The sequence below is a fragment of the Protopterus annectens genome, chromosome 11.part0 (genome assembly GCF_019279795.1).
Source record: "Protopterus annectens isolate FY-2018-M chromosome 11.part0, PAN1.0, whole genome shotgun sequence".
NCBI lineage: Eukaryota > Metazoa > Chordata > Ceratodontiformes > Protopteridae > Protopterus > Protopterus annectens.
Genome location: NC_056745.1, coordinates 1088559245 through 1088584265, shown reverse-complemented (window position 1 = coordinate 1088584265; position 25021 = coordinate 1088559245).

Sequence of the window (25021 nt, the reverse complement as noted above, 5' to 3'; positions counted from 1 at the left end):
ATGATCCTGGCTTCTAATACAGCAAATTCCAAATATTTACTGACTGCTGCATCTTTGGAATAGGCTGACAGTTCATTTGAAGCAAAGCACCTCTATGACACTGTTCAAAATGAACCTGGACGAGTGGATGGGGCACCATGAATTCGTACTGGGGATAGCACTTACAACCCTCCTGGACATGGGCAGTCATTACTAAATACAGTCCTGGGTATTGACTAGAGTATCTATGGTATTACTTCGGGATGAAATGGCTAGGCTTGAAATGACCTCTGGGTCAATAACCAAGTAACCTCATATGATCCTATGATCCTACCAGATGTGTTGGAGGTCACTGTGCCTAATGCGATACACTTGCTTAATCATCTTTGGCTGATGTAGGTATCGACCATACAGACAGCAACACATACAAACACCACTCTATTATGAGTGGGTTCCATACACAGCTGTGTATTGCATAAACCTAACAAATGTAATACTAATGGGAATTGTTTGAAGCATCAGCAATTGATGTGTGAATTAAGAAGTGATCCATTACAAAAGAAATGGTACAGCAGTTTGTGAGAATGATGTCAATGCATCAACTATGTCCACGTGCACAAAGAGTGCAACAATGCAAAGTCAAGTGCCAATGATTAGGGAAGCTGTCACTGTAATATTGTACACATACCAAACAATAAACAGAGCACCCTCTAAAAGTACATGTCAAACCTCAAGACGTGCCATATGATCACTGTCCCCCTGACATAGCCAGTCAAAATTGTATACTGCCATGTAATCCAGACATACATCCATATGAGTTTGTGCAAACTATGAAGTGGTAACACTGATGTGATGTACTGGTACAGCCATAGTGCAATACAGTCACACCATTGCTGTACTGAGGCTACATTTGCACTTCATATGTTCAAGAATCCATACAAGTCTAGAGAGATTTAACAAGAATTTAACAATTTTCAATAGGTATGTGAACAGAGTTCGCAGAGGTATGAGCCTATGCTATTATATGTAGTACCGACTGTCTCTGTCCATGATGGACATGGGTGCCACACCAGGAGTAAATTTTCAATTACACATCCATTGATCTAGGTTGGCTTGAAGAGGGTCAGGGAAGGGGAAGCTTGTTCCAGAGAATGGGTAGTCTCTAACAGACATAGCTATCTCTCCAACATGATTTTGTCAGAGGCTAGGTTAAGATCCTTGGAATGAGTGACCCTTGTGCAGCTTGATTTTCAAATGTGTACCTATCTATCCAGCAGGTCCTATTTATATCATGGGCAAGGTTTAAGTCTTTAGAATGGGTAATTCTGGTACTGTTTGTTTTATGGATATGCAGGAGGTCCATCAGAGTGATGTCTGACAATGCCTTGTATGCCAGGCATAGATCTCCCCTCAAAAGCATGTAGGAGACAGAATACAGGGATTGGGCCTTGAGGCAATCTGCATAGGACATATTACTTATGGTCTGTATTCTTTTAGTGAGGAACCTTTGTGGACTTCCAGTTGTTGGGTATACCTGGTTAGTATGTGTCCTTTGCCTCCCCTATAAAAGCTGACTCATAATTGATCAAACATGTATTAACACCATATTAACACCATATCTGTGTTCTAGTTACAGAGGCAAAGTGGTAGGTGAGTACAGTTATGTGTTTCCCTCAGTGCTGTTAACAAACAATACAGTGCACAGTGCTACAATCTGGTGGTGAGGGTACATGTTGGTAGTGACCTGAAGTCCCTATTGTGTATATAGTATAGGCATTCGTAATGGATAAAGCTTACCAATGACTTTAGTTAAGTTGTTTGGGTTATGACTGGCTGAACATTACTGGTTCAAATCAAAGGCTGGATACTATTTTGGGCAGGGTTGATTTCTGTGGTAAACTGCTATGTTCTGCACTGTAGAGTTTCTCCTTTCCCACCGTTGTGTGACTGTGGAGTTAATGTATATACACCTTGGGGCTTGGAGAAACAGAGATGCTTACCCCGTTGCAAAATGTCTCATCTGAATGTTTGTGTTTGGGCATTCAAAAAAGTGTGTTTCTGATCTATTGAGGTCAAACTGTGTTATTTGATCAATTATGAGTCAGCTTTTATAGGTGAGACAAAGGACGCATACTAATATAATGAGAAGGCAAACATATTGCAGGGAAAGCTGTGACCCAATATATGTATAATTACCTCAAATGATCACTGGTCTTGCAATGGAAATTAGAACATAGGCTGCATGTTATAGTACAGTTGTAAACAGTAAATGTCGACCACAGCGTTCAAATAGTACAGTTGTACCAAACACACTGTTTTTTTCCAAATGCAGTGCAGATTGCTTCAGAGTAAATGTTCATAACACAACTTCCAGGTAACAAGTAGCCAAATGTGAAAAGACAGTACCAGAAGCAATACATGGCAGTGAAGAAGCAATCAAGATGTATGCATACTTTTCAAACTCATGATTACTAAATCATAGGAGGGAGCCATCAAAAATCATAGCAGTGGGTCCGAAATCATAGCATTCAAAATGTGCATATGTGTAAATTCACACCCCTGTGGATGAGGGCACAAACATATAAATTTACCATTTTGTCAGGTACAACCTATAAAATTAGAACTCTTGTTCTAACAGATGTACACCTTTCTAGTTATACCAGAAAAAAATGTTATCTTGCTGCTCTGTAAAAGAATATTCATGCTTTTTCCTGGCTTGCTATATATGCCAGTCCTAACTATAGTTTAGTTAGCAAAATTAGTACAAATATTGTACAGTCTTATTTGCCTTCAACATAACTGCAGACCTTTTACTAAGCACATATTAATACTGCAGATTAATGAATAAAGGAACAGAAGATACCTCAGCCGAGAACTGAAGCTGAGCTCCAAGAATTTCTAATGAAACCAAACAGCCTAAAAATTCCTTGTCCATCTGAGCCATTTTTAATGTGATTCCTCCCTACTCCAAAAAAGAAAAATGATCTTGCTCATATTAATTTCATATAAAATGTAGATCCATCTAGAGCAACATTCTAAAACTCTCACCTGACCAAAATATTGTGAAGCAGCTCTGCATTGTTTTGCATGAACCACATTGCATTTTCCACAGCCCTGGGTCTTTCCTGTGGATTATAACATTATAAAAAGCAGTGTACACATATACACCCACATGCACACACAAACACACACACTTCGACCCACAACAATCAATTATAGAAACTTGTATGACTGTGTGCACCTTACATGCTTGCTTGTGATCGAATGAATGAATAACTAAACAAATAATAGTCCCAGAAATACCTTTCAGCTGATCAAACAGTGCAACACACTGCAACCCACAATGGCCTCTCAAGCACTCAGTTCAAGAATCATGAACAAAGACCCAGAGTGTGGGACAGAATTTAAATATTGTTCTTGTATGTTAGAAAGTTGCCAGTATAGCAGATTTTGTGTGAGCAAGCATTTTCTGAAAGATATGAAGTCCAAAATCCATGGCTGTCATTATTTGATGACGGCAATCAACAAAATTTTACAGTGAAACTACAGATTTTATGAGGATCAGAACATACATACACACACACACACACACACACACACACACACACACACACACACACACACACACACACACTAGCTTTTTTTGTGGCACCAAGTATAACATACACATGTACACATGCACACACACGCGCACACACACACACACACGCACACACACACACACACACACACACACACACACACACACACACACACACACACACACACACACACACACACACACAAGCTTTCCCTGTGGCATCAAGTACAATTGCAATGTCTTTAGAAATGTCATAGAGGTGATCCAGGATTCAAATCCAGGCTCTGTTTTTAGACATGGGCTGGTCTAAGGGTTAAGCTCTTTACCTTACAAATATATGGTACAGGGTTTGATTCTGACCTCTGGTTGTTGGTTAGGCTTGTAATAGTCTGCAGATTGATAGCCTAGTATTTACCTGTAATCCTATGAACCTATACAGTTACAGCCACACACATGTAGCTGTTATCTAGTGCAAAATATTCATTAATAAACATGCCCTGCTAAATAAACAGCCTGTCTATTATTATATTAGTGTTTAGATAGCTATAGATTTAAATAAATGGGAGTGAATTAGGCCACCACTGAAACAAGACAACAAAATATTCATTTTATCTTAAATGTAAGTAAAAATTTGTATGCAAATCTAATGTTGAATCATCTATGAAAAGCAAAAGCACTAAAATATTTGCATTCATTTGAATATGCAGAAATCTCTGCATGTGATGATGGTCACATCTGATAAAATAGGCAAATAATCTGACTTCCTTTGAGCATTAGTACATCAGTAAAGTATGTGCCTGACCTCCATTTTGTGTAGTATATAGTTGTTACTGCTGAATGAATGATAGACTGTTCTCCTGACTTACATCTTCTTAAAAGTAGTACAATGAGAGATCAGAATCATCACATTTCAAATATTCTGCATAACTCATGGTTCCTAGATCTCACTTAACACACACTTTAGTTGGCATTATCTAGTCTCCTGTCTCATCAACCTGTCTCATGCAGTAGTTGCATGAAAAAACATCAGTCAGATCATATGAATTTCTTAGTGAGAAACATCTAATACACAGGGATCTTTATGCATTTTAATTAATTAAATCTGTAAATATGAATCACCTGAGTATGCATGTGGTTGTCCAGAAATAACTGTGCTGCAGTAGAAATCACAAACCTAAACCCCAGAACAACAAATTTTCCATAAAAATAAGCATTGCATATGTCAATCACAATATGAAATGCATCAGTTTTATTTAAAACAAAATAAGTTTTAAAAATATAAATGTGTAAAATGCAAAAATATGAAAACAAGGAGAAAAAACCTTTCCCAGACAAATATCATAGATAAGCCCTATGATCTGTAGTCACTTTTTTTCCATAACACTCTGACACACCTTCTGGAAATTATATATTGCACTTGTATGTTTCTGTTTGCAGAGACAAAAACATAGGCTGTAAAGGTGGCAGTGGTGGGCTTGGGTCCCATGCTCTATGACCAGATGAAGACAACACATGTAGTATGCTGGTCTGGATGAACACACTAGCCAGGTCATGCTTGGAAGTGAAATGCACTGCTGTACTGACTTTCTCCTTGCATTTGATAGGTCAAGACATTTTTACCCTGTGTTGTAAGTATTCACAGTAGGGTTCCATCTAGAAAAGTGGCTTCCTGACCCAACTTAGCCTGGTGGATCAGATAGTGACCATGCTATTTCTGCCTTGTCAGCCACAATCCTACCAGATCCTTGAAAATGAGGTTTAAGGTCAGACTCATGACTGCACATAAGCAATACAATTTGCCATACTACACTGATTCTCCATCATCTGGTGAGTCAGATCAACCCTCTTGCTCAGCCTCTAATCCTCCTGCCTCAGGTATACTTTGTCCTGTTAAAGATGCCTCACTACTCACTACAGTCATCCTCCAAACCTTGATGGACCTTAACTAACACATGTTTTACTGCACACTGATTATGTCATGGCTATAGGAATAAACTTCATATTTCTTTTCATCTGTCAGACACATGCTTATTTAAGGACATTCCTGTCCAGGTTTGCATACCTCTCCAATGGTACCATGTTTTCTCATCATGCTATCCTTTGGAGAGGCAAACTTAGAATGGATGAGTGCTATGTTCACTACCAGACATAACTCTAAGGTAGTTTTTTTTTTTGTTCAGACCGATCTCAGTGGCAAACCAAGAATTCATGTTCTTTTCAATCATACCAGCCATTTGACTTCTGGGGCTTTCACAACTGAAAAGTGTGAGTTAGCTGAGCTCTACCATGACAAGGTTAACATCATTAGATCAATAGTTTCTCCAGTAGACCCTATGTACATTAGATTACATTACGAGAGTTTTTTTCAAGATTATGACTTGATTTTCATGTTTCTTATTATTAGAGGCTTATGACAAGGATTTCAGATGTGTTCTACAACTTGTATAGTATGATCTACTTGATCATTTGACTACTGAGTAGAACACAAAGAACATTTAAAGGCACAGGAACAAGAAAAATACACTGAATAAAACACATTAAATAAAAAAAATACCAGGAATACTGAGTAACTTGTTCATATGTAAAAACATTACATTTAAAAGTTAAAGTGAAATTTAAAAAACTGTGTATATAATACTGTATTCAAAATCACAATCTGTTAACCTTCATTTTCAGATAACACATAAGAGACACATTTTCATTGATACTTGGAGGATACTTGGAGGATGACAAACATCTAGTTTCAGCTGCTTTAAAAATTCCTTAACTCCTATTATCTCCTCCCATAGACACCCTCTCAGATTTGAGGCTATTATTTCCAGAACAATAAGATTAAACATTTTGAAACCACTGCAGTTAAAGTGTTTGTACATGACATTCTTAACATAGTTTATTTTTATTTCATATATGTGCATATTCCATTAATGTCCTTCCTGTTTTTCCTATTTAAAAGGCTAACCAAGAGTGGTGTAAAGCTACACGTGTCACTTCCTTTGACCTACAAGTGTTGTATCCATTGAGTTTAACTATTACTCTCTTTCCTTTTACTCTCTGGCCATTAAATGGTTTAGATCATACCTCAGCAACAGGCAGTCCTCTGGGAAAATCAAATTTCATCCTTTTTACCTGTCACCATTGGGGTCCCTCAGGGCTCCATTCTTGGACCACTTCTTTTCTCATTATTTATTAATGATCTCCATGTAGCAATTCCTCAAGCCACCTGTATTCAATATGCAGATGATTCCACACTAATATGCTCAGCAACCTCTCCATCTGAACTATATTCTCTTACTTAAAATGTGTTCAACAATATAGAAACATGGTTTACCAAACGTTGCCTCCTTCTTAATGCCAAACAAACAAAACTCCTTCTCTTTACACCCACTACTAGGTCCTCCCCCTTAGATTTTTCAATCACTTCAAATAATGGCACTGTTATTTTCCCAGACTCTACCACTAAACGTTTAGGAATAACCATTGACAATAACCTCTTGTTTGATTACCATATAAATAACACCATTAAAATAGTCAACAGAAAAATAGGCTCCTTATATAGAATAAAACCTTTTTTAACCCCAGCAGCCAGAGCCAAGATTGCTCACTCCCATCTAATCTCAACCCTTCTGTATGCTTCACCTATTTTTACCAACCTTAAGAAAACTAACCTTAACAAATTAGCAACTTCCTATAATAACATCGCCAGATTCGCTACTGGCAATCCCTTCAGAACCCACCACTGTTCTAATCTTAGGCAACTAGACTGGCTGGAATTCCAAAACCATCTGATAATCCCCCAACTCACAATTTCCCACAAGATATTTTACCAACCCAATAACACCCCTATACTCTCAAAGCTCTTAATCCCATATAATAATCTGAACTCCCTACGTTCGTCTAGCAAACTCCTTGCTAGCATAACAAAGTCTAATAATACGGCTGGTGACTCTCTGTTTACCAACACAGCAGGAAAAAACTGGAACCTGTTACCCAATGAACTAACTCTAATTACATCCTTGCCACTCTTTAAACAAAAACTTAAAGAACACCTCCAAATGCACTGGTTATGCCCTTGTAGTAACCCTGACTAACCACCCTCTTCACCTCTGTTTCTTCCTCTTGTAACCAAACTTCCAAACATTTAAATGCTTAGTCTTGTAAGTAAGACTGACACTATTTAAACTCTAATCAACTTATTGTTTAAATCCTTCTACCTGATGTGAACAATTGTATATAATTCTTACTGTATTACATTTGTTTTGGCTTTCTTAAGTAATATTATGTTTACTGTAGCTTTCCTCAAGTGTTTTTATCTCTAGAATGTAACAATTACCTGTTTTATTTTGTTTATTAATCCTTTGTTTACCATGTAACAATATTTCCATACTTTTGTATATCTGTGTGGAGCTTTTCTTCCCGGGCCTCTACTGAAAATGGAAATATATCCAGCTAGACTAGCCCGGTTAACAAATGTAAAATAACAATAAAAACTAAAAAATAAAAATTACTCGTCCTACTTTAAAACTGTCACCCTGTATAATGTTGCTGCAAATGTTGCAACCATTACATCTAAATGTCCCCTTATTTTCCTTTTTTGGGGGAACAATCTCTCTAACAAGTTCTTAATATTAACCCCTCTCCTAAAATTGACTCTTACTATAGGATGATGTGATTTACTGAAACTGTTGTCTACTTTAAACATTTCCCAATTCTTCCTATGTAATATCCTGGTGACAGAACAGCTAACATCATGGTTCTGAAGAAATCTGTACTTTTTGTGAAGCACTTAATCCTTAAAAATCTTTTTATTACTGCTGCTGTGGTTGCTTACCCATGGGTTTTCTGACATTTGATTATGTGCCCAACAGCTACTGGTCTGAAAGCTTTTTTAAACAGCTTGGTTATTGCCTGCCTTCATGTTCTGAGTCAACTACTTTCATGATTTTTGGAATTTTCTTTGAGATCTTGGATCTTTCCATTATGTCTTGAGAAGGCCTTGGTCATTCTACTCATAAATAAGCCATTTTTTATTTTAACAGCCTTGATATTAATCTTCTTTTCTTTGGCAAAGGTACTTAGAAAGTTGTATGTGTACAAACTGAATTTGACATATTTATCTGTGTTCACAAATCCTCATTGCTTTATATTTCTCACTCATCACAGTACTGAGACCACCCATATTAGAACAGAACATGGCCTCATTACAGCAAAAGATCACAGTGCCTACTCTCTTATGGTCCTACTTAAACTCTTAGTTGCATTTAATATTGTTAGTCATTATGCATTTATGTACAAAGTCCTTCTGTGAAATAACATTTGTGACTTTAGCAGAAAGATTTTTTAATGACTGAAAAAAACTGTAACCTTTAAAGAGTATGCATTTAAAAATTTTTGAGCACCCTGGGGAGAACATTCATTTATTAATGTAAATGCTCAACCCAGAAAAAATGACAGTGCAATTCAGAACAATGGATATTACAAAAAGTAAACTAAACATTTTTCTGAGCTCTGTCAAAATATGTCCGATGTTAAAAAAATGATGATTGGAAGGTCTGAAATTGAGCCTGGGAGGTATAGTCCTCATTAATAATAACACAAGGAAAATTATGTATTAAACAAGTGTAATATTGTTGAAAGGAAAAAGGAAGCTTATGAATATTGGGGAAGGTAAAACCTGGGGATTCAATAAACTCAATGTAAGCTTAACTAAAAAACACAGTGGCAACCTGGCAAAGGTGTAAACCAAAACAAAAAACTAAAAAAAACACCAAAAATGCATGTGGAGAACAATGTAGGATTAGCACAAAGCTTACATGGAGTTTATGTGTTTGCGCGATGAGCAGCAGCACTAATTACATATGCAAGCCGCACACCACATTTAAATGTAAACAAGAGTAGTTTCAAAGCCAACAACAGTGTTGCCAGCCAGAAAACAGTGTAAAGCAACATGAACACCTGCAGACATGTATACCTGTTTACATATGGGCAAATGAGGTCTGTGAGATTGCACGGAAAGCCACAATGCCTACCAGGGTTTTTAATAAAGCAATGCATATAATTCCAACGCATTACATAAAAGTGTATGCAGTGCAGAGTAGTGTGGAAACCTGTGTCAGGCATATTGAATAAAAGTTGTGTAAATGATCAGAAAAAGTACATATGCTGCATTATAAATAAATAGGGGATGTGTGTCTGTTTAAAAGGGGCACACAGATAAACTGTAGGAATGAACATAGGTGAAGAGGACAGGTGAAACATGGTAATGTACAGTAGATGAGGTCATGTCAATGAAGACGGTTGTAGCATGAACAGCAATCGCATATTGACATTATACAGTATGGACAGCACAGTTATTGTATATTATGTGACTGTCACACACAGTGACATATAAATGGAGGTGATACTTTTTGATATAAGCATTCTATCATGAACAGTGGACAGGATATATAGCAGGGATGGCGTATACAATAGGGATCATGTGCATATCGTGAACCTGTACAAAATGAGTTGGCTAAAAATGAATTTATTGTCAGCATGGATCTAAACCAAGTGGAATACATATTAAAAGGCTTTGGACAACAGTAGACAAAAGCACACACAGTCAGGGACAATACAGCCTAATACCACCACTAATCCTGTGTCTTCCACATAACATATGTGATTGTGAATGATCATAGATGGTTCTGCAAGAAAACACTTGTACAACTATTATGATTTGTCAGCAATCTCTGAGGGGAATCAAGCAGACCTTTCTCAAATTTTAACATCTGCCAGAGGTGTTTGAAAGGACACTGTTACACCTGTATTAGAAACAACAATCAATCCTGGGTAGTTGACAGGTGTGCATACCACTTGGTCTACTCAGAGGGATGTGTTATCCATATTATAATTAACTTGGGTATTTGTATTCATACTTGAGGCTGTGTTGATGTACAGAGCCAACTGTGTCTGGTAGGTCAGGTTGTAACTCACACTATAGGCAACCTGTGATGTTGTCAGGGCACACTTCTTCTGTGTTATTAGCCATAGAGAGTGCACAGATGTGTTTCCCTGCTGAGAAAGATAACTGAATAATGTTTGCATGTATACTTTGGCTGATGGCCAGTGGTGATAGGGTGGTAACGTGTGAGACAAACTGTTAGGTAGCAGATTGTCTATGTCCTCGGTGTGGGTAAGCCTGCTGACATCCACACACAGATTTGTGCTTAGTTGTGTATTCCACTTAACATTTCATATGTGTTGGAATAAATGATCTGTGACAAGACCTCCATAGAGCCTTGGTCATTCATCACATTCCACACACTGTTGCCATGCACACAGACATTCAACTGTACCAATGTTGTATACTTACATCACTTGCACAATATATGGCTATATGTGTTTCATGGGTAAGCTGTGTTTGAGTGGCCTGATGTCATACCAGGGCAAAAAGAGAGCAGTCATTTTTGGTTTGTGGTTCATGCAGAACATTTCCTGACACAAATGCTAATAGTCACACAATAGTTCTGCTGACCAAGTCAATAATCCTTGGGTGTAGCAACACAACTGCAAATATAATGAATTCCACAAGGTTGCAATTGTATCAAAACATGTGATACATTGGTTGTGTATATCACAGCATAACAACCATGTGTATGAGACTAGACTTATGTGACCATATAATCAATATGAATTGATATTGATTTCAGTCACAGAACATTTATAGATGGTATGTAGACACATGTATGCCTGTCCCATACTGCAACTGTCACTGTGATAGCAGAATGTGAACTGTGTAGAAGATTGATCTGCTCCACTACAAAAACACATGTCCTAATTCACCACCAATATACATAACAAGTGCATTATACCATGTCAACAGTTCTCAGGAGGCATATTACTAAGCTGTTATAGAAGGAGTATGTACTGCAATGCCATCAATGGCCAAAATATATTAGCTCACATCACAGATTGTAAGACCCTTTTGTAGCTATACTGTATATCTTCAAAATAGCATATGTCAATAACAGCAACATTGACATGTCAACCATTCATAGGGTCATAGGACATTATTAGGCTAATGGCCAACATCACATGAAATATTAGCCATTGTTATAACCTGTAAATAAATTCCTATTATGTGTATTATGGAAGACAGTAAGCCTAGTGTGTATGTGTATACTTGCTTGATTGCATTATATCCTGCCACTATCCATATGGGACAGGTGCACCACAACATGACAGAATTAGCATTCACACATGCAGTGGCCTTCAGATGGCTTGCAGAGGCTCATGGAAGGATTCTGCTTTATGATGTGTGTGCATGCATATTTGACATGAAGACATCATCCAATCCTCTGCAGGAAGGATGTCATGTGGCTAATGAAATATGAGGATGGTGGATTCATGGGGCTACTTGAAAGGTTTTCCAAGTGGTAGTGTAATGAAGAATGATTCTAAAGATCATATAATGCCAACCACACACACACACACACACACACACACACACACACACACACACACACACCAGTAGATTGGGCCTGATTTTAACATTACACCTGTGCAGGTATAGAATATGAATTCTATGCAATGTCACAGTAGCAGCACCACAAATGTCTGACAGTAACACTGTCAAATTTCACTTTATGGAGTATGATAGTCTCACTGTATGCTGAAGAGAACATGTTGAGAGGAGTGTAGGACATGGATGTGGAGTCACATCCCTCTGTAAAATTTTCTCAAAAGTGATAGGTATATGTACAGACACACAAGTCACCTGCTGTCAGATTAGAACCCCAATATGTGTAGATAAACTAGCTTGAAAGCACAGTAGTCAATGCTACTGCCACAGCACAGGTTTGTCTTGAATGCTGTCAGACTGCATGCTATACAGGATAACATCATCATTGTGTGCACAATGAGATGTCCCAAGTAGGGTTTTACATAGCTGTGGACTTACATATTTCTCTAAAATTGTTACTATAGTGATTGTTGACAGTAGTGAGAACAGAACTCCTACTTATCTGTTTACCTGATTTCAAAATACCAGTACTCTGTGGTAGTGTACAGATGACCCAAGGATACACAGTCATGGTCTTCTGACTAGACATGCAAACCAATTGACTAGAGTGAGATTAAAACCCCAGACTAAGTATACATACTAGTGTACAGATGACCCAAGGATACACAGTTATGCTCTTCTGACTAGATATGCACACCAATTGACTGGAGTGAGATCAGAACCCCAAACTAAGTATACAAAACACTTTGATGACACATGAAAAGAGAGAGAGAGAGAGAGAGAGAGAGAAGGGATGGGGTGAGAGAAAAAAGAGATACAATTAATACCATCATATGTGACATACAATGCATTATCAGAATAATAAAGTATTTTACCTCAACTTTTACATTTAAGTATACTTCTTAACAACTACAAACTATAAGTAAGGATTGCTGAAAGTAATCATTACAATGTGCATATATTGCATATATGCTTGTGGGCAGTTATGTCACCTGTGTTGAAATTAAATGATATAATATTTTAAAGGACTTTACTCTATATTTGTTACTTGTGGTATTTGGATCCACAATGTTTGACTACAGTATTAGACTTGACTCCTACAGTTGGCTTCTGCTATAGACTGAAGCATGCATGCTTGCTTTTACAGTTAGAATATGCACGCTTACTTTGCTACAACTGTATATAAAAGAAATACTTTAGCTAAAATTATATCTCTCTTGTGCTGCATACATACCCCTTCTTTCCCTTAGTCTTGCTCGACACTCAGCATAAGCCTGTCTGTTCACCATAACCACTGCATTGGCTGTAGAATAGAGAAGAGAACAAGAGAAGAGCATTATGCATACCAGTCTTGCCTACATGCAGCTTTCTATCTGCCATAAATTCTCTTTATCAGTATACTTACACAACTGTGGGATGTCAGCAATCCTGAACTCATCCAGCCACTGATTGAGTGTATCCATCTTGGATGTTTTCGGGTCATTAAAGTGATGCCTACACTGTTCTACAATATGTGGAATGCCAGTAACACTGGAGACAGCCTTGGCCAGACTAATTCATGCCTCAGACTTACACAGGGAGTCAGTATAGTCCCCCTGTATGAGCCTTTGGCTGTGGCACTTTACAAGGAGTCCAGTGAAGGTTCTAGACTCCTCAACACCCCACCTCTGCATCCTAAATTGGGCAACTACCCTTCTACCACCTGTCATGTCCAACCAGGGAAAACAGCAGTAGTTAAGAATGATTTCCAGCCAGTGCCTGTTATTGCATTTACTGGTAGTGTGTAAATCAAAACAATGATGCCAACTGGGCTTGTGTAATGGTAAGTGGAGAGCAACAGTGCCAAACAGAGAAGAAAGCAATTTTTGATATTGGAAGGTTAATCTGACACTTGGCATTAGTTTGAGGGTTGTTTGCTGCTGCAACTGATAGGTGACTTAACTTTTCAGATGCACTGGGGGCATACATTTTATGACTTGACAGATCTTTTGTGTGGCTTTACACAGTGATATAATTATTTTTACAATGTGGGATTCAAACCTATGCATGAGGGACAAAAACGTAGTGATTTGGTATCCTTGCCACAGAAGATGTGCTTCTCAGGCATCCTCATTATTTATATATAAATACACATGACAGACTGAGGGGTCAACCATGTATGTGTGTGACCTGACATCCTATACATCCCTGTGTGTATGACTGTTATTAAAGTTTGAAGACCATCCAATGCCAGAGAACACAATTATGATTACAGAAACATATTAAACAGTATACCCACACTCACATAAATAATTCATATGAGTTTATTACAATTGACTGTATAGCCCTTAATAAAATTGGGAATGTTTAATTTTTCTTTTCCTCTGAATTTTAATATAAAGAAAAATGGAACAACAGCAAAAAATTTTGGAATTTGCTTTATTAGAAAGCAGAATCATCTCTAATACAGCCTTATATTTACACCTGCTGCCACAGGAACAGTCAAAAAATTAGTTGGATATTTTCATATTCATTATTAACTTTTATGTGTTAACTGCCACACAAAGCTGCTTAGTATGTTTGTGTGGTACCCAATATACTTGATAGAATGCATCTGTTTTGAAATTGTCTACTGTCTGCTTTCTTTCTGTAGATATTCTAGATGTGCCGGGGTTGGGGAAGGTTGTTAACCTCTGCACAATGTTGCTTAGCTAGTTTGCTTGATTGAAAGCAAAAAAAAATGCAGCAGTATATCCTTTTCGAAATCAGGAATGTCTGCAACCTTTCTGCAGGTGTCTGCTTCATGTGTGGGCCATTAGTCTAGGTCTGCATGGTAGTATGTGACATGCAAATAAGGAGCAAAGCTTAACTTGTATTATCTATGAAAAAAATCTATAAAATAAACAACAGTACAAAATATATCACATCAGCATGTGTCTGTGCAGCCACCAAAGAAAACATTCAAAACAATGAAAGGCTCACGTAGTGCTGCTAATCCCAGGGCAGAAAATAAATTAAGTAAAAGCAGCTTTGTTTGCACAGCTCTCCAGTATTTTATTGTAAAACATGAATAAATAAAACAAAAAACAGTCTAGTGCTTTTGTCCCTGATACTGGGACTTCTTCAGAACCATTACAATAAGGTAAAAACACTTTTAAATAGTCACAATACCCATCATGTGACTTAATCTTAAACAATTAATGCTTATTAAAAAGCAGAAGAATAATAACAAGCACCAATAAATATAAAAATAACAGTAAGAACGGTAAATAAAAGAACAATTAACATAGCTTCCATCAACAATGTGCAAAAAACGAATTAAAAACAACTAATATATGACGTTACATTAAAAATTGTATTAAAATAGCATAGACATATTACCAGACCAAATAAATCTTAAACATTCCCCCGGATTCACTATTCTTTCATACAGGACTAGTTTAGTCTTGCACGAAAGTGTCCGTTTAGGAGCAGCACAGCAGTGTGCCAGGCATATTAATGAAGGCATGCTGCCTGAGCTCCTAAATGGACACAGAGTGTGTACGAGTGCAGAGGACGTGTCTGAGAGCAGAGCTCTCAGAAAATACATGCCCCTGCAAGCAAGAACAGCAGGTTAGCAATAGGAATGAGCAAGACCGCTCATAGGTGTTCGCCTTCCCCAGCAACATCCCCCCAAGTTTATAAGAGCAATAGTTAAAATATAAAATATAAACAAGCTAATTTATTTTTATCAAACAGATAAAATTTAACCATAGGTGCGTGGGTTTGCCCATTGCTTAGCTATGTTTATTGCAGCTTAAATGGCACAAGAGGATAAATATCAAGATATATGCAAATTAAGCAGTACTGCAATAGTGTAGTGGGCAGAGCATTCGCCTTATGAGAGCCATTCCCGGTTTGAGTCTTACTCCAGTACGTTCCATTTTCCATGTAAAATCACTTTATGAACAATATTTTTTGTTGCATAATTTACTAAATAACATATTTTTGTGAAGAGTACTGCATTAAATGCAGATGTGAGGTGTCATTGTCATAATGTTGTAAAATCCACAGAAAACACAAGTGCCGCATACAGTATATGTACACATGAATCAGGGCTACAAATTGAAGGTACAATGTGTAATGAATGATAAATCCTAGAGTTTCCAAATCCACTACCTTCCCAAGAACCATTTTACATTATTGTCTAAATTAGTGTGGGGGTAAACAGGAGTAAGCACTATTAAGCAAGAGTAAACATATTTAAGCAGTAGTGAGTAGGTTTAAGCCCATTTGCATGGGGGTAAGCAATGCACACATAGCTTAAGCAATATTGAAGCTAACTCTCTGTAAGCATATTTAACCAGAAGTTAGCATTGCTTACCATCACGCAAACCTGTGCAAACCCGCTTACAATTGTTTAAAAGTACCTTAAACACTCTGTATGCAACAGCAGCTGTTCTCGCCAGAAACAAAATAAACAGCCTTTGCAGGTCTTGAACCCAGGACCCTGTACACTATAGTCACAGTAGTTTACCATGAAGCCCTCACAGAAGTACATCTGATTGAGGTATCACCAAACAGATCTTCACTATAGGAAAATCAAGGACCCTGTACAGTGTGCGTACACAAGAATCATGGATACCCAACACATATATAACATGTAATGAATAATAAACCAATGCCAAACAGCAAATAGTATGAAAATTAAAAATTAAGCAATGCTAAGCATTGCACAGCCCAGCTTAGTAGGTGTAAGTGATGTGTAGGCCAGCTAAATCAGTTTGCCCATTGGTATACCCCTTTAAGCAATGACAACCTCAGGTAAGCAGGTTTGCCCATAGCTTAGCATTTTCAAAACCATCCAATCATGGCAAAGTGTGGGAAATCAGCCCTATTTAAACCCAACAGGCGAGAATACATCTCATCACTGGTTGCAGCTTCCTCCTGTAGTCGGTATGACTGGTATGGGAGAGGGTGTGTACTTTCGGGTGCAGCGCTGGGGCATCCAGGAGTCCAGAGTCATGGCAGGACTTATTGTTAAAGACCATGACCAGAGACTGCTGCAGGGCCAGTACCAGGGTTCCCAATACAAAGAGAAAGCCTGGGACCATCTCACCCATGACCTCACCAGTGTCACTGGCATACCTCGAACTGCTGAGCAGGTCAGGCATCACTATGCCGACCTGAAGTGGCGAAAGAGGGATCTCTTGTATCAGTCGATCCGAGAGCCTAGTTGAACGGGGGATGTCCCAGCCATGTGTAAATATCCATCCACTACCTGTTTAATAATTTCCAGCTCATGTATGTTATGGATAGGTATGGCTAAATATTCTTCTTATGTCTTTCACAGTGGCAGATGAGCAGGCTGCAAACCAGGAAGCCCACGCCTATAGATTGCAGCGGTTGGGATGTGAGGCAGGTTAGTAATACTCTTGCATGTACTGTCATAAGGAATAAATCTAAAAGTAGTAGAAAGTTAATTGCCTGTATAAAACCTGTATTGTTTAAGACATGTACTGCAAACACCAGAGAATATGGCAGGAAGAGTCTCATAAAGGTTGTATGTAAATAAAAGCATAATAGCCTGACAATAAAGGTTTAACTGCTGGACTGCATGTATTTACTCTGGTATCATATGGTAATGTAGAGTTGCAATTCCTTAATAGTACTGTTGTATTAAGCACTGTTGCCCACACTGTGCTACATAAATAAAACATGAAGGAATGTCTGTATATGACTGTTGTAATCACAAGAGGTCATATAGTACAACTGAGAGAGACTTAGACAGAAAACAGTGAAAAGATAGGCAACACAATCCAAATAGCACACTCAACTGAGATGTGAACTGTTGTATTTTTAGCACACACACAGCCATGGTTCGAATCCTGAGAGTGTTAGTAGACTGTATGCAGAATCATACCCTACAACTGTATAGATATGTCCAGAATGTCCAGTTAATATCCACTGCCTTTCACCCTGTCCCCCAGGGAAATCAGTGGGATGATCCCCGATGTTTAGGCAGCAAATAAGAAATACAACTGATTGTCACACATCTATAAGAACAAATCTGTCACTCTAGCAACTCCCCAAAATGTTATGAGACTAATAAGCCAAGTATGTCCCATCTCCACCCCCATGCTGTGAAGCTGTGAACAAAGTGTGTTTAGTAACAGAGTGAGATGTATGTGCTTAATACTAATGTGGAATCTGGTAATATGTGTGGCAATATTCAAGTAGTGCTAACAAACATTGTCCCCATAGGTCTGTCAGATACGAAAACTGTGCCTAGAAATAAAAGATTGATATCTTGTACTGGTACTGTTTACTCTGGTATTGTATGGGATTGTTAGTGTTGCAGTTGCTCTGAATAATAAGGTACTACTCATCACTTTCACCCACACTGTGCTACATAATAAAACAGTCCAGGAAATCCTATATAAGAGTGTTGTCATTACAAGATCAGATTGTAAAACCACAGGAGACTTATAGACAGAAATTAGAGAAGAGATACACAGCAGTATCTATAGCACACTCAACTGTGATGGACACTGTTTTATTTTAGCAGACACAGCCATGGTTCGAATCCTAGGAGTAGTAGTAAGCTGTATACAGAATCATACTCCACAAGTGTACAGAATTGTCCAGAATGTCCAGTTAATCGACCCATATCTGCCGGCTGTTACCCTCTGCCCATGGCATATCAGTGTGCTAATCTCGGACATGTAGGCTGCATTTCATGTCATATAACTGACTGTCAGGCCTGTACATATTTTGAAAATGTCAATGAAAACAAACCTGTCATTGTACAACTCACCAAAGGTTTAAGAGAGCAATAGTCAAAATATGTCCCGGTTCACCTGCATGTGGTCAAGACATGCCCGGAGTGTGTGCAATAAGAGATGGACAGGTATGTGCATAACATCAACCTGGAATCTGGGAATATGTATAGAAACAGTTAAGTATTGTTAACAAACAATACCTCCACAGGTATACCACGTAAGAGGTGAATACTGCAGGTAAAACTCAGTTCATGTATATAATTGTCTACATCCGTACCACTGTCCAAACTAAGGCCATAGGGTAGTGTACTAATACCTGTAAGGTACAGATCACAGCACTGACTAGGAAAATAATGAGAACTACAGGAATACACTAGTTGTTAATTTACATCTTTCTCTCCACCCCACCATATCTGCAATAATAAACTAAATGCACAACTCAACTGGTATGTGCTCCATTAAATCTACTGTTAGGACATATGTCCTATTGTTTGATAAATATTTAAATTTGTTTCTGTGCATGTGCCATGTTGAGATACTCCCACATTGGTGGCATGCTGCCATCAATGTACTTGCATGCTGTTGTAATAGCCACTGTGGTTCCATATATGCATGTGTTCTGTTTGCTATGCAACTGTTCCATATCTAGTGTTTTGGGTTAATGGGAATATCTATGCATGCTGTTATACCTAATCCTGGAATGTATTAATTATTACTAACCCACATATGTTGTAAAGCTGAAACACCATAGCACGTGTGGGAAGGCTGGTCACAGCTGACTCACCTGTCCCACCTCATGTGGCCATGGCATCAGGCACTATCACATCCGGGGCCCACCCCAGGACCTCCTCGTCCACTGGTCCTGTACCACCTTTGGGTGGAACTGCCTCAGGTAACTCATATACCCATAGAGAACTCAAAGGATATGACACCACGCACAGGTTTGCATACATACGAAAGTTTTATTTGTGTACTACTACCGTTTTATATGCCATGTCATATAGCTATTTAGACTTTGAAATACATACAAACAGATTAATGCAACTTTATAGCAGATCATTTAATACAGTAATCCGAAAGCATAACATATGTTGCTATCCAGGCCAAGGCCTGCAAGTAGTACAACAGTAAAGACAGACTGGGCCACAGGATAACAATCAATCAACAGTAAGTAATGCAGATGTATAGTCCAGCAGCCTATAACTACAGTCTGTAAGCAATCCCTAGGGGGGAAAAGACTTAAGTTGACACAATGGGATGTATCTGTTACATAACAATGCATAAGTGAAAACATCACAATCACACTGACAAACAGAACAGTCTGTATGGCAGTAAGCAGTAGGCCAGAAATGTTCCCAAGGTGTAATATATGGTAATGTACAGCCATATAACTTAAGGCAGCTTACTACTGATATCCTTCACATGTTTTAACAGCCTAGGTTATTTATGGTGCATACACCCATACACTGACTTACAGGAGCATATAACACTGCTGCATACACTGACCTCTGGACTGCAGAAGGGAACACATGTGTTGTGCAGATGAAGCCCACATATATATGGACCAAACTCCACAATATGTGTGGGGGCCACAAGAGCACTGGAATGATGGCAGGAATGGCAGCATGACATAATCACAGGCCACTACATAACAAGCCCTTACTGCACGCCATATAGACAAAGCCTGGTATGTAGGTGGAGGACAGAGGCTGGAACACAGGCCCATATGTGAAATAGAGTTGTCATACAATGAGCAAGTTGCTGGTATTACAGGACAGTCTGCAACATACCCTTAGTCAGGAATATGAAGTCAGAAACACAAATGGATGTAGGCATGTACTGATAGCACTCAACACACACACTGCCAGTGATATATCTGACACAAGACCTGTGTTGTGGGCAGACAAAACATAACAGGCACACCTCTGGTCATCATGTGGATAGGCCCACAGTTGAGAGCGATGCAGACAGACTGCATTCCATGTTAAACTAGTATGTACACAAAAACTCTGTAACACTGGTGCTATACAATACATATAACAAAACTACTCACATTCTGTCTGTATTTCTGGAACATTATACAAATATATAGCTGGCCTGAGTCTGCAAGGCCTCTTGTAAGAGGTATTGCTACCTGCTCTCTGTAACACTGCTGCCCACACACAGAAAGGATGTCCACCATACAGGAAAGGTTAAGGGACCATGCACAAATGATGTTGGGATTTATAGTAGTGGGTTGCCATGACAGTGGTAATTGGAAGTACTACACAGCATGCTGCATGCAGGTAGCAAGTGGAGGACACTGATTGCTGCAGAGGCCATAAACTGCTCATGTGCATCACCTACAAAATCTATGCTGCAATCTATTCAAAGCAGCTCAATCCATTTACTGGAGAGAGAATGAGATAGAGAGAGAGAGAGAGTGAGTGAGAGAAAGAAAGAAAGAAAGCTAAAGGCCAAACCAAAGGCAAAAAATAAACAACACAAAAAAAGCCAAGCAAACTATTCAGAAGAGACATCATTCCCACAACTGGTATGTGAAGTATATATGCATGTAATTGACCGTAGTAGTTGGTCCATACTAATGGGATAGATGATGTGGAATGATTTAAATGTGCCATCAGGTGTTCATAGGTTCATAGGTTCATACTAGGCTATCTGCTCTAGGGCATTTATAAGCCTAGCCAGAATGTGTTTGGCTTTCGCCACCCATTTTAAATTTATTTTGCTATGCCCTTTTTCGAGGTTAGTATACTGTGCCTCTGTCTAACAGTGACACAGAAGTGATACCCGGGGTAAACCTACGATCTCCCATCCACTCATCAAGATTCCTCTTGAAGAGAGTCAATGAGGGACTCTGCCTAACCTGGACTGGGATTTTATTCCAGAGTGAAGGGAGCCTCTGGGTTATGAATCTGTCCCTCCAACATGTCCTATTTATTTCAGTGCTGAGGTTCAAGTCTCTCGAGCGCGTAGCTCGATGGGATTTGATTTTCTGAGGTGCAGCATGTCCATTAATTCCCGGTTGGACATGGCTTTATACGTCAGGCACAGATCGCCTCTGAACAGGCGGTATGCCACTGCGTAGAGCTGGAGTTTCTTTAACCGGGCAGCATATGGCATCTGTTTGAGCCCTTTGATCCTCTTGGTGAGGTACTTTTGGGGTCTTTCCAGTTGCTGCAGGTGTCTGGTAAGGTACATCCCAAAAGGGGCATTGTACTCAATTATGGGCCTGATGAGGGATGAGTAAAGAGGCATGATGACCTCCCCTGATCTAGATGTGAATCCCTTCATGATTAGGTGGGCTATATAAAATGTTTTTCTAACCACTTTGGCCACGTGGTTGTCAAATGAGAGATTGCTATCAACTTGGGTCCCCAGGTCCCTAATTACTTCTTCTGTACTTAATGGATTACCACCTATGTGGTAATTTGTGGGCACTTTGTTTTTGCCAAAGGGGATGACTATACACTTTTTGGCATTTAGCTTGAGGCCATGGCTCTGGCACCAGTTGTCGTTTTTTATGAGGCCCTTTTGGAGGATGCTTGTGTCGGCTGGAGAGTAGATTATGGTGCCAGTTTGCAGTCATCTGCGAACTTGGTCAGCCACAGTCCTTCCGTGTTGGCCTGTACCTCCGAGAAATATATACCGAACAAGAGAGGTCCCAGGACTGAGCCTTGTGGGACACCACTTGTAACTGGTTTGGAGACTGACATGGCTCCAGCAATTCTAACCATGTGGGTTCTGTCCTTGAGCCAGTTTGCAATCCATCTAGTGATATATAGGTTTATATTTAAGCTGGTGAGCTTATCTATAATGCCCGAGTGGGGTATTGTATCAAAGGCTTTTGCGAGGTCCAGGTAGGCTGTGTGGACCACCTTCCCCTCGTCAATGGCCTTGGTGACTGTTTCAAAGAAATCAACCAGGTTTAAGAGGCAGGATCTGCCCTTAACAAAGCCGAACTGGGTAGGATCCAGTGTCTGTAGGTCCCCAATATCTTTATTTATGAGGTCCATGATGATCCTTTCCATAGCTTTGCACACCAAGATAGTCAGGCTTATGGGGCGATAGTTTCCAGGATCCATTGAGGCACCACCTTTATGGAGAGGGACCACTGTTGCTGTACTCCACTCTTTGGGCACATATCCTGTAGTAAGGCTGAGATTGAACAGTAGTTTTATGTTTGGGTTTAGCTCTTCTTGGAGTTCATGTAGGACGCAGCCCGGGACACCGTCTGGTCCCATTGATGCTGTGTTTTTTGCTTTGGAGAGGGCGGCTCTTACCTGAGCATCTGAGATGTCAGGGGGGGCAGCACTCTGCTGGGATAGATATTTGCCCTTTTGGTGGGGAGGGGGGGGGAGAAGTTTGCGCTGAACCTGTCAGCTAGGATGTTGGCAATGTCTGTGGGTTCGGTGTATTTTTTGTCATTTTGGACTAATTCTGAGCATACCTGGGAATTACCACCCAGGTTCCTAACATAACTAAAGAAAGCCTTGTGATTATTATTATTATTAGTGTCCTGTGCAATTTTTCTCTCGAAGCTGGCCTTAGACAATTTTATGAGTGCCCGTAGTTTTTTGCTAATACTGATCAGTGATGCCTTCCCTTTTTGGGATTTTGCTCTATCATTTAGTAGCTTCCTCCTTCTATTGTATAGTTTGTTTATGGCTGGGGTCCACCAGACAGGACGTCTGCCTTTGGAGGATTGGGTCTTGGTTTTATTTGTGATCGCATGATCCATGCATTCCTGAAGGTGTTCATAGAATGCGTTTATAAAGGATTCTGCGGTCTGGGCCGTATTTTCCACAGGCCAGGGGGGCTTTGAAGGATTCCACCTCGGTTTTGAGGAGTGTGAAATTTGCTTTAGAGAAGTTTTTCACTGTGGTTTTCTGGGCAGGGGTGGGGTCGGGATGTGAATATCCAGTGAGATTAGTTTATGGTCTGATCTTACCAGTGAGGGATACACTTCTGGTCTGGAGCACAGAGTCCCCATGTTGGTGATGATCAGGTCCAGTATGTTTTCCCCTCTTGTGGGAGTGGTAACAAGTTGTTCCATAGCATTTGAGTTTATAAATTCTAGGAACCTTTGGGCTAGGGTGTTGGAGCTAGAGTAATGCTCCCAGTCTATGTTTGGGTAGTTGAAGTCGCTCAATATAATGGTGTGTGGAGAGACCTTCATATTTTCCATTGTTCTCAGGAAGGCCGAGTGGGGTTCCTGGGTTTGGGAGGGTGGTCTGTAGCAGGCTATAAACTGGAAGGCAGTTTTACCCACTGTTAGTTGCACATGGATAGTCTCTGATGCTTCGTGCTTTGCCACCAACCTGGAGGTGTGGGTATCTTTGATGAATATCAATACTCCCCCTCCTTTTGTGGTTCGGTCCAAGTTTTGGGGCCGAAAAGCATGGTATGAGGTATAGCCTGGTAGTGCTGGGGTGCTCTCGGGAGCCCTGATCCAGGTTTCTGTCACTGCACAGATATCGATGTTCTCCATACTAAGGAGAGTTTTGAGTGCGTGCATCTTGAGGTTTAGACTTCTGGCATTGAGTAGCATTACTCTTAGTTTCTTATCCCTTGTGATACCTATGGAGGTGGGTTTGTCTTTTGAGCCTTGCCTAAAAAAGGCACTATGGGGGTAGCAAGAGCCTTTGCCAATATCCGAAAGCCCAGGGGTGACAGGTGCAAGCCGTCCCTAGCGAAGCATTGTGGCTTGTCGAGCATATCATCCCAAGCTGACAGGCATTGGATCCCCTTTGAATGACACCAGTACTTAAGCCAATTGTTGAAATTGATCATCTTGTCTTCATATTGTAGCATCATTCTTGATGAGGGTAAGATGCTACTCAAGATCAGGGTCATACCGGCCTGGGCTACATGCTCAGAGAGCTCCTCTATGTCTCTTTTCATGTAGTCCAGGGAGGTACGTCTCAGGTCATTCACACCAGCAAGGACAATGACTGAGTCATATTTGTACTTGCTTTGGAGTGACCTGAGTGCTTGTGTTATGTGCCGGATCTTAGCGCCCGACAGGCTGCTCACCATGACCCTCTCCTTGTTCAGCCTGGTGAGCGGGACGTCAGTGTGCCTGATGATAGAGTCACCTATTACAAGTGTATCAGGTGTGTTGTTTAGTCTTAAGGGCTGACTGTTCGGCACACTGGCTTTGTGAGATATGTGTTGCACGTGTTTTGTTTTGGGGTAGCAGTTGCTTGGGTGTCTGCTTTGGAG